Genomic DNA, 12,098 nt, shown 5'->3' on the forward strand with positions numbered 1-12,098 from the left:
CTGAGGTCGGCGAAATGAGCATCAGTGTACTGGGCCCGTGTATACCCCGGTTAAAATATGTGTACCATATCCCTGTGTTGTAAGAGGCGACCAGGGTTGCGTCAGTAAGGGCATCCGGCGTAAAACGTGCTAAATCACTATGCGGATCATACGGATGATCCGCTGTGGCGACCCCGAACGGGAGCAACCACAAGAAGAAGATATATAATATATAATATATATATATATATATATATATATATATATATATATATATATATATATATATATATATACAGGGTGAGTCAAAAGTCGTGCCCGATTTTATATTATATATATATATATATATATTATATATATATATATATATATATATATATATATATATATATATATATATATATATATATATATATATATATTTGCGAATTTGCGCCCGCCGGCATGCGAACGGCCACGTAACTCGAATCGCGGCACGTCGCCCACCGGACGGACAATCCCGTCGTGACCCTCTCGGACTAACGCCGGGAACTAGTCACGGGTGGGCCTTTCGGCCTCACCACGATCGTGCCAATCGGCCCCCCGCGTGGGATAGGGTTGTTCGCCAAATTCGACCTACCTAAGTACCCACACGGAGGGTAGACCGGGCGATCGCACCTCGCCGCAGGTCGACTTCGGACACGGGCCACTTTAAGCGACCCGTTCCGTACTATCGGGATAACCGAGCGGTGTTATCGTCAACCTCGACGGTTCCGATTAATTATCAGGCGTATTTAGCCCCTACCAACCCTTTACGTGAAGTAAGATGGAGATTCAATTAGAGAAAAGACGAAGCGAAACGGGAAAGACAGTTCAACATAAGGCACATTTATTCCGCGCAAACGGAAAGCACACATATACAATCACCACAATTATGCACCAAAAGCAAATGTAACAAAAGAAGAAACAACAATTACGCACCAAAAGCAATTGCAACAAAAGAAACACAATGCAGATCTACTACCGACTACGCGAGCACACGGCAACACTTACACAGTTTTACTTCACAGACGGCGCCGACAACACATATACTCCAAAGCAAAAGAAAAAGGGGCCACCCTCAACGATAAGGGGGCAGACGGGCCTGGGGCCGAGACCGCGTCGAGCCTACCCGTCTGGTGATGAGCCGCAAAATGGTGGCGGCGCCCCGACTCCGCGGGCCTCGCTGGCACTGCCTGGAATGGGGTGGGAACGGGGCCCCCTTCTCACACTATCTCAGCGCGGGGGGAAACAGGAGGGGGTTGTTGATGCTCGGGGGAAAGAGGATATCTGGCTGGCTTGGGTCCCGCGACGAGCGACTCCACTGCAACCTCAACCGCGTTCCCGGCCTCCCCTCTCCGCAGCTCCCCGACTCTGACACGAGCGCAGACCTCCACAAAGCTTCTTGGCTTCTCCGGACTCTCCGGACCCCGACAGACACTCTCTCGACTGATTTCGCCGCCGCCACAACTCTCCAACTCTCTTCTCTTCTCAACTCCTTCCAACTCTTCTCTCTTCTCAACTCCTTTAATTCGCCCCGCGCTCGGCGGTTTATAGTCCGACAGGAGAAATCGTATGCAGATTTTTGGATCAGGAACGGCTCGGGGGCGGAACCACGCTCCCCCATTGGACGGAGGAAAAGTGGGCGTGAATCATTCTTGATCCGCGAATCTGCATATAGCGATTATACTCCGACGCGCCTGGAGGCGGGGCCAAATCGCCCCTCGCTCGCTGATAGGACGGAACAGAAGTGGGCGTGAATCATTCTTGATCCGATTTCTCGGAAAGGCTGGTGTTTTTGCACCCGCTGCTCAGTGCGCGCCCTGTACGAGTCCAGTATCGGTGCCCACAAGCGGCGCGGGAATGGCGGTGATGCGATGGTTGCGAGGGCGAGTTGTGACGGTAAAGGTCGTGGCTGTTGGCGTTGCTGTTGTGAAGCGGCGTTGCGGTTGGTGGTTGGTGTGTGAAAGCGGTTGTGGAGAAGGTGGATGTTGTGAAGGCGGTTCTGGAGAAGGTGGCTGTGGTTGTCGAGATGCGGTTGGTGGTGGTTGTGGTGGTAGTAATGGCGGTTGGTCCAAAACAAAGATAGTAAAAGAAAAACGGCTATCTAAAAGGTAGGAACCCCAAATGAATGACATTTATTCCCTCTAAACAACGGGTTTGGGCTAACTACACATATACTTACAGAGATATCTCACCTACGGGACCTGAATGGTGGTTTGCGAATTTCGTCAACCACAACACTATATATGTATATATATATATATATATATATATATATATATATATATATATATATATATATATATATATATATATATATCTTCTTTCGGCTGCTCCCGTTAAGGGTCGCCACAGCGGTTCATCCGTTATGATCCGCATACCGATTTGATATAGGTTTTACGCCGGATGACCTTCCTGACGCAACCCTGGTCGCCTCTCACGACACAGGGATAAGGATTGGGTTTCACCATGATTCCGGGCTGTCCTACACCCTCTCATAGCGCGGCCCAGCGCAGAGCTCCCGTCCTCAAGCGATCCTCCAACCCAAGCCTCCGAGTAGCCGGATTTCAGGTGCGCGCCACAACGCCCGGTATGCATATATATATATATATATGTGTATATATGCATATATATATATGTGTATATATGTATATATATATATATATATATATATATATATATATATATATATATATATATATATATATATATATATATATATATATATGTGTATATATGTATATATATATATATATATGTATATATATATATATATATATATGTGTGTATATATATATATATATATATATATATATATATATATATATATATATATATGTATATATATATATATATATATATGTATATGTATGAGTCCGGAGGCAGTGGGAGAGGGGGAAGGGTAGAAGTGTGGAGGTGAGAGTTGGAACTCTGAATGTTGGGACGATGACTGGCAAAGGGCGAGAGTTGGCTGATATGGAGAGAAGAAAGGTAGACATACTGTGTGTACAAGAGACCAAGTGGATGGGGAGTAAGGCGAGGAGCATTGGAGGTGGTTTCAAACTGTTCTACAAGACGGTAGTGAGACCAGCTATGTTGTATGGTTTGGAGGCGGTGGCGCTAACAAAAAGACAGGAAGCAGAGCTGGAGGTGGCAGAGTTAAAGATGCTGCGATTCTCGTTGGGAGTGACGAGGATGGATAGGATAAGAAATGAGTGTATTAGAGGGACAGCGCAGGTAGGACGGTTTGGAGACAAAGTGAGAGAGGCGAGATTGAGATGGTTTGGACATGTGCACAGGAGGGAAACGGAGTATATCGGGAGAAGGATGTTGAAGATGGAGCCGCCAGGCAGGAGGAGAAGAGGAAGGCCAAAGAAGAGGTTCATGGATGCGGTGAGGGCGGACATGCGGGTGGTTGGAGTGTCAATGGAAGATGTGGAGGATAGAACGAAATGGAGACAGTTGGTCCGCTGTGGCGACCTCTAACGGGAGCAAGCCGAAAGAGGAAGTAGAAGAAGAAGAAGAAGAAGAAGAAGATATATATATATATATATATATATGTATATATATATATATATATATATGTATGTATATATATATATGTATGTATATATATATATGTGTGTATATATATATATGTGTGTGTGTGTGTGTGTGTATATATGTATATATATATGTATATATATATATATATATATATATATATATGTATATGTATATATGTATATGTATATATGTATATGTATATATATATATGTATATATATGTATATATATATATGTATATGTATATATGTATATGTATATATGTATATGTATATATATATATTGATGAAACTTGACTGGAAGGTTCATACCAGGATCTCGTTGTATGCTTTTGAGCGCCGTTGCTATGGACGCCACTGTTGCCTAGCAACGGGACTGAAATTTTTGAAAAAAATCCGAAAAATATTTTTATATTAATTTTTTTCCAAAAATCGGCTTCCGTGCTTTTATGCGCACTATAATCAACCTCTGTCAAAAAATTTCAGCCCGATCCGTCAAAAACTGTATGACTAGTATGTATAGTCCGGGAGCCAACCGATCAAAATTAAAAAAAAATTGCCCGGTCTGCTATAAAATTTTTGTGTTGATTTTCATAAAGAGACACCCTTTGAGTATATGAAAACCAATGTTGGCAATGGTGAAACTCTTGCGCAACAACACAGTCAACACTTTTGCGAGCCCCCTCTGATAACAAAATGTTGGCAAAAGCGAAGATGTAGGATGGGGGTAGGGGTAATTCATATTGTCCTAAAATCATAACCACTAAACCTATAAACACAAATGACCCCTCATATTAAAGAGGAGTTCATTTCCTATATCACAATTGGTGTAGATTTAACCTACCTACAATTGACAAGGTTATATGTCAAACAACAAAAGATTTATGTAACTCAGAAATGCTTGACTATCAATGGGGTCAGGAACAAGAACATACTTTTACATGCCATGGTTTTAAGGAAGATAAAATTAGAAATGGATTAACACAATATTGTGACATGAAACATCCTCTTCAGAGGAAGAGTCTCTCTCTGAAACAACTCCACCACATGAACCTTTCTGACCAAGGCATATGCATGTCACTCAGCAAGGCACAGCAGCCTTTTTGCATGAACATCGTTTCAGACATTTGGATAATTTGCACATGCAAGACACCGTTTTGTCTATGTTTGGCTTGGCTGGCTTGGACATGAGAATTGGGACCAGTTTTCCATTGATAAGGGTTCTGCCAAATGTTGTGGCTGGGGGAAGTGCTCGGTCACTGAGATGTGCACGTCTATACAGAAGCAATTGATACAATGCTCTTAAAACAAGGAAGTAAAACGCATCTTCTGTTGCTGGCAGTGACCTAAGGTCTAATTTTGAAGAGACAAACATATGCTGCCTGAGGGTATCCAAACAGCTGAACCCTTTTTGGCCATGCAGAGCAGTCCAGTATACTCTGGCCTCATCAATGACACATTCTGTTGCTGCCATTTCACTATCTCTTCCAAAATCAACAAGGTGGGGAAGGTTTCCTATCAGTCCCAGAGAAACCTGTGCCGCTCTTCTTTTCACAGGAACACAAGCATCATCCCAACTGACTGGAAGAGGGGCCTTGTTGTCCCTCTCTGGAAAGGGAAGGGTGATCGCCAAGACTGCAACAACTACCGAGGGGTGACGCTGCTCTCAGTGCCGGGCAAGGTCTTTGCTCGGATAATTCTTGATAGGGTTCGCCACCATCTGCTTGAGCACCAGCGTCCAGAGCAGTCAGGCTTTACACCAAAGAGGTCAACGATTGACCGTATCCTTGCACTTCGTGTCCTCACCGAACGCAGACGAGAGTTTCGGCAGGGGCTGCTTGCAGCCTATGTTGATCTCTGTAAAGCGTTCGATTCAGTGAATCGGGATGTCCTCTGGAGGATTCTTGGTCTTCGTGGGGTGCCACCGAAACTGATCGATCTGATGTCTGAACTCTACTCTGGTACTGAGAGTGCTGTGAAGTGTGGTGGTACCATCTCTGACTTATTTCCAGTTGTTACTGGAGTTCGTCAGGGATGTGTACTTGCCCCCACACTTTTCAGCACTTGTATGGACTGGATTTTAGGGAGGATGTCGGAGAGATCAAGTTGCGGTGCATAGTTTGGAAATGTCAAGATCTCGGACCTTGATTTTGCAGATGATGCAGTCATCTTTGCGGAGACTTTAGACATCCTCTTGGGGGCTCTCGAGGTGCTGAATGAGGAGTCGGAGCCGTTGGGATTACGGATTTCTTGGGTCAAAACTAAGATCCAGGCTTTCGGTGACATCTTGGATGCTGCTGTCCTGTCTGTGTCTGTTTGTGGTGAGGATGTTGAGGTCGTGGATAGATTCACTTACCTTGGCAGTGATATTCATGTCTCCGCAGGTTGTGAGCCGGAGGTCAATAGACGTCTGGGTCGGGCCTGGGGAGTCATGGATTCACTGGATCATGGGGTGTGGCGCTGCCGGTACCTGTGCGGGAGGACGAAAGTCCGAGTCTTCAGGTCCTTGGTACTTCCAGTCTTGCTCTATGGGTGCGAGACTTGGACTCTGACCAAGGATCTGAGATGGAGACTTAATTCCTTTGGTACCAGGTCTCTTCGAAGAATCCTTGGCTATCGCTGGTCGGATTTTGTGTCCAATGAGCGGTTGCTGAGAGAGACTCGGATGAGATTTGTTACCTGCATAGTCCGTGAGCGTCAGCTGCGGCTGTATGGACATGTGGCTCGTTTTCCTGACGCTGATCCTGCTCACCAGATTCTCTCAGCGAGGGAGTCTCATGAGTGGAGGAGGCCAGTGGGCCGACCACGTGCCTCATGGTTGCAGCAGGTTGACCATCATCTCAAGGAGATGGGGATGGGCCTGGCATCTGCCTGGGGGATGGCCAGACGGAGGCCCCTGGAGTACCGGCGGAAAGTGGACGCAGCGACGCGCTGTTCTGGCACATGCTCCCATACCTGACCTGACCTCTTCTTTTCCCCTTCTGAATGGGTAGCTCAATGTGTCACATCCACACAACACATATGTGCACAGAAGTGTAGCTGCGACATCAAGAGGATTTTCTGGTACTTCTTGCTCAACACTTCTACCAGCTCATGAATAGGTAGGTATTGATTCTGCCGTTGTATCCAGAGTTCTTGCAATGTGTTCAAGCAGCAGAAGTGATATATACACAGCATAATTATGTCTGTATCTGTTGCATGCACAACAGCTCGATGGTGATCAAGATATTCCACACAATATGCAAGATGTGCAATAATCCTTGTGTCTGCCTCTTCATATTCTTCACAAGGTAAGTCCAGAACTGAACTTGATGCTGATGTGATGGAAAGAGTGTGACCTTTGTTTTCCATCATACCACCAAGAATGATGGTCACTCCATCCGGAATAGCTTCAGGACTCTCACAAAGGGAAGTGCCAATGAAGTTCTGAAGATTTCCTTTATTTCTTGGATTCTTCATGAGTAAATTCCAGTCCGGAATTTCTAGACTCTTGGATGGTGAGAATTGTCTTGCCTGGTCTGTCTGGTTTCTCCTCTGCTGCTCATCACCCTTCAAAGTATGGCTATCATCAAAATCATACTGATCACCAATGATGTTGACACAGTTGCACATTTCAGGTTTCAACTGCAGGAGCTTGCGAAGATACAGCTGGGGAAGTTCACCAAATGTTTTCGCACCCATTTTTTGGTATTTATTTACAAATGCCATTGTGTCTACCAGATAAACTGTGTATAGGTCACTCTGTGGTAATGATGGCAGCTGTAAAACAACATCCTGCTCAGCTTCAGCAATTAGCACTGCCACGAAATCAGACTTGTTGCCTTTGCGCATTACAAACCCCTGTGCTAAGCGTGGATCAACCTCAAACAGGGATGATGGATAGTCTGTCCACTCATGGGAAAATGCAATCTGTCTTGTGACTGGGTCGGCATCTCGATAGAAACACAGCACACGTGTAGCTGCAGTCTCATCTTGATAGATCCTGATTAAACTCTGTTTCCTTGATGGGTTTGATTTCTTCTGTGAGGAGAAAGTTACCAGCTTCAGTGGTTCAATCTTAATAGAGACCACCTCTTCTGCTTTCATAATGGCTTCCATGCCCTTAGCTTGAGCATGGACCAAGTCTTTTGAAGCATCCTTCTCACCAGTTGCTCTATTGAGCAGATCCACTTGGTTGTTACACTGGAATGGGTTTATCATCTGCTGGCATATCACTTTCTTGATCTCCTCAACATGCATATGTTCTTCTGTTGCCTGCTTATGTGTTTCTCCATGATGAGTAGATTCCTGTTGGCCTAGATTAGCCATAGACTTTATGTTCTCTGATACAGCTGTGAGAAATGGTGCTGTCTTCACATATTTATCTCGAGCAGCTGGTGCCTGAGATATGCCTTTGAACAGAGATGTCTTCCCTTCATTGTTATATGTCTGCTCCAGGGCCATGTCACTCCAAACACCATTGAATTTTCCTTTGGAAGAGTGAACTGTGAAGTACCCAACCTGGATCCAGCAAACCTTAACCGAACTGTGTTCAATAGAGTAAGAGGATTTTGGGGGTAGGGGTAACTTTGGTTGACAAAAATGTTAATTTTCTCTTTAAAATTTGATAGAACTCACTCAAATTTGCTGTTTTAATTAGCCATGGATACCATGTTCATATCACATTAAGAGAAATTAGTATTCTAATGCAGCATCTGCCTATGATAAGAAAAGTTCTAAAGGCCATCTTCAAAAAACGTTATTTTTAAGGCATTTTTCACAAAATTATGTACTTTTACGAGGTTTACTTCCACAAAGGCAATTTTTTTTGTCATTTTACAATGCACTGATTGAATTCTTACATTTAGTTCACATTTATTTTTCATGAATGTGATTTTTTAATTTTTTTAGAAATTTTATTGACAATTGCTGTTTTATCAAATTTTTCAAATCTTCCTCAAACAAAAACGTCCACCAAAATTTTTCGCAAGAGCTTATGAATTGCCAACATTGGTTTTCATGAACTGCAAACATATATCTAAACATCCTGGGGGTGTAAAATTTTATAGCAGAGGCTGTAAGGTCCAACCCTAAAACAGCCTCGTACACAGGTTGGCTCCCGGACTAGTAATTATATAGCGACCACCCATGTCGCCTCCCGGCTTGTATATCTATACGTATATATTGTTGCGAATCTGGAAGCAATGAGCACACAACATTCAGGTCCTATAGCTCAGTTATTTCGATAAGTGAATGTGGATAGATAGCTCCCTTTCCCCAGTCTAATGGGTGAATAAATGTAAATGTGCTGTGAGTTACTTTGATAGTCAGGGTTTCCTTTTATTTTTACAACAACGAAAACCCTCTGCTCCTGGCATTCTCCGCGCGCTCGCTTGGGCACTCCAAGTCATGGAATGCGAGATGCCCCACCCACCGATTCGCTTGGCGGCGCGCCGAGTAGGGGAAAGGTCAGGCTCCATCCACAACGAACGGGCCACGCCTGAGCAAGCCGTGCCCGAGAGGTATAAAAAGGGAACGGAGAGCACAGAAGGTGGTTGGTGGTTGTTTGGTTGAATCTACTCGAGCGGGTTGCGAAGGATCAGCCCCTCGTCTTCACCAGCGCGTGTTCTGGAGCGCGTGAGGATCCGCCGGAGTTCGGGTGGATAATCGCGGCTCGCCGGTGTCTGGATTCGGCTCGCCTCTCGCTGGTGCCCGGTTTGAAATAAATTCCGGGTGATCGGTGGAGTCGACCCTACTGCTCCATCTAGCGGTCATGCTCGCAGCCGATACCCGTCCCCGCAACAATATATATGCAGTTTTACGGTTTATATATGTATATTGTTACGAATCTGGATTCCATGTGCACTCAACATTCAGGTCCCAAAGTTAGTAATGCCTGTAAGTGCGTTTGTAGTCAGGACCCCGTCCTTTTGTTTAGCGGGAGGATTAAATGTGTGCGTTGTGACGTCTTTAGTTAGGTTTTACATCCAACGAACCCTCCAACAAGCCATCTAACAACCAACAACCATCCACCTGCATGACCCAACCTGCCCATCATGCGCCATCACCACCCGTTGGCTGCTCGCACCTTGACTTGCCGAGCGGGGGGGGGGGGGGGCCTCGCGGTTCCAGTCCTCTGCTCATAGTTCTTGTATGGCTTTTTCAGCGTTGACCCTGTTACTCCGCGAGCGAAGCCACGTGGAGAATATGGGGTCTCCGAACAGGGACAACGGCTCCGCCCCGGTAGGGTGCGGCCGTAGGCCAATGAGGGATGGACAGCGAGTTGATTCTCGCCAAGGCCCGTCCCCGTGTGGGAGGAGATGTATATCCCCGAGCACACTCGTTTGTTTAATTAACCCTATGCCACACGGTCGAGATATTGGCGTTTCACGGTCGATTAATCAAACCGCCGGCTTCGGAGTTATCCGGAGCGACTGCCTATAATTCCAAGGACACCGGTGGAAGACGGCATAAACTTCCCCACCTAGCGGTCGTTCTCGCCACCCACCCCGGCCCACAAAAATATATATGCGGTATGCGGTTTTACCCTGTGAGACATAATCCACGGTGATGCTCACCATAACAGTCAGGATGTGCATCTGATGTGTATGTATATGTATATATGTATATATATATGTATATATGTATATATGTATATATGTATATATGTATATATGTATATATGTATATATATATATATATATATATATATATATATATATATATATATATATATATATATATATATATATATATATATATATATATATATGTATGTATTGTGGTGGACTCTGGGTTCCAGGCTCGCCACGAGGGAGACCATTCAGGTCCTTCTCGAACGACCAGTCCTGAGGCCACAAGGCACAGATAACCACACGCACTGGGAGGTTGATAGGCAACCACGAACGCTGATTGGCACTGAAAATCCGGGAAGGGTTACGCAACTTCGCGTCATACCTTCCCTGTGGATGGCCGATCAATTACGATCACGTGTCCTCGATGCGTACTTTTGTTGAACTTGCTGTATCAGGTGCAGCTGAGCTGAGCTGCCAAGTAGGAGGTGAGAGAGTCCAGAAAGAGGAGAAGCAGTTGAGGTGTGGGCGACCTCGTTGTACCTGGTGCAGTCGACAGACCTACGCAACCAAATTACTTTGGAAAGGGAAGGAGGGGAAAAAACTGGGGTGTCTACAGTGTGTGGGTGAGAGGTGCAAAATGTGGTACAGTGTGATGCAAGAGGAATCGTTAGAGATGCAAATCAGTAATTGTTGCTCTTTTTGTTTGTGTGTCCAGAGTGGACGTGACATATGGGAGAAAAAGATGCGTGAGAAGAAAGCTTAACGGGGCATGTGTGAGAAGTCTGTAAATGTTTGGCTAATAACTTTGGAACGCCGTCAAAGCCGAGTGCCGATGACTCGGTTATGACCTGGCAACAACCCCGGCAACGCTCGCTCCGCTCCATTGCACTGCCCTCTAAGTTCGGATGATGCTCTGCTTGGGAAAGTCTCTGGGTTCTGCTGGAGGAAGAGATTTTGCTGCAGAAGCTCAAGAGAGACTGGACGAAAGAGACCGACTGAGCCTAATTTGCTCTCTTTTATAGAGCCCGAAGTGAACTCGGGGCCAGAAAGCAGATCAACAGACTGTGTAGACATTTCTGTATGCCCCCATTGGTGCATAGCCATTTCCCCGAGCCATAGTCAGGCTCCAGAGCTGAAAATAGCTTCAGTTGCTTCTCAGTCAGGCTACGTGACACAGCTCCATAATTAACATTGGCTGAGGGTCTTCGGGACCATTCTCCGGCCATCAACGTGCAATGAATTCCGTTCGAGCATTGTTATTTAGCGGAACGCCAGGGCTACGCAGCCGTCATTGAATGAGCCCCAGCGCGTATTTGTGCTTCAAGTTCCACGCCAAAACACCCTGGCTCCTTATATCCTTCATTCCTACGGCATCCTCAGAGACTGGTGAGCGCCCAGGGAGGTAACTATGGTTGGCGCTGTTTGTAGCGGTTGTTGTGAGGTAAAGGAAGCACTGTGGAATTTGTGGTGGAGTGGTTGAGGCAGTTGTGTTGATGAGGTTGAAGTGGTTGGTCGTGGTTGTGGCGTTTGTGGTGAAAGGTCGGGTGTAGGTTGGTGTGGGTAATTTTAGAAGGTATTTGTGGTGATCATGGTGAGTTTGGTGAGAGTCTGAGGTGAAGCGTCGGTTGGTTTATGGTGCACAATGTGAACAGGAAATGGCACGCGGTTTGAATGGGGTCGCGGCAGCATATCCTCATGATGTCACTGTCTGGCCCATAGTGTGCATGCATGCATGGCGGGGTTCTTGTATGAAATTAAAGGAAGTAAAATAAATGAAAGAATATGGGATTGAAGACCTCACTGAAAGTCTGACACCGCATCTTGTCCCATGTACCCACTAAACATATTGAAAGGGCTAACTAAACAAATAGTAAGGAAATAACTGTCTTGGGATCGCTATACGTTGGATGTCATTGCCTTAGAAGAGTGCTGGCTTTTGCATTGCAGCAATTTTATATTGATATCTAATATATATATATATATATATATATATATATATA

At 45.3% G+C, this 12,098-nt stretch overlaps 1 protein-coding gene across 1 annotated transcript in view; it reads left to right on the forward strand.

The window, feature by feature from the left end:
• The window catches only part of LOC147023371 (intermembrane lipid transfer protein VPS13A-like), a 220,847-nt gene that overhangs the window by 69,866 nt on the left and 138,883 nt on the right, over nt 1–12,098 (forward strand). The gene's annotated exons all lie outside the window — the stretch shown is intronic.

The sequence above is a fragment of the Eptatretus burgeri genome, chromosome 7, assembly GCF_056783735.1.
Source record: "Eptatretus burgeri isolate ZD-2024b chromosome 7, Ebu_testis_v1, whole genome shotgun sequence".
Taxonomy (NCBI): Eukaryota; Metazoa; Chordata; class Myxini; order Myxiniformes; family Myxinidae; genus Eptatretus; species Eptatretus burgeri.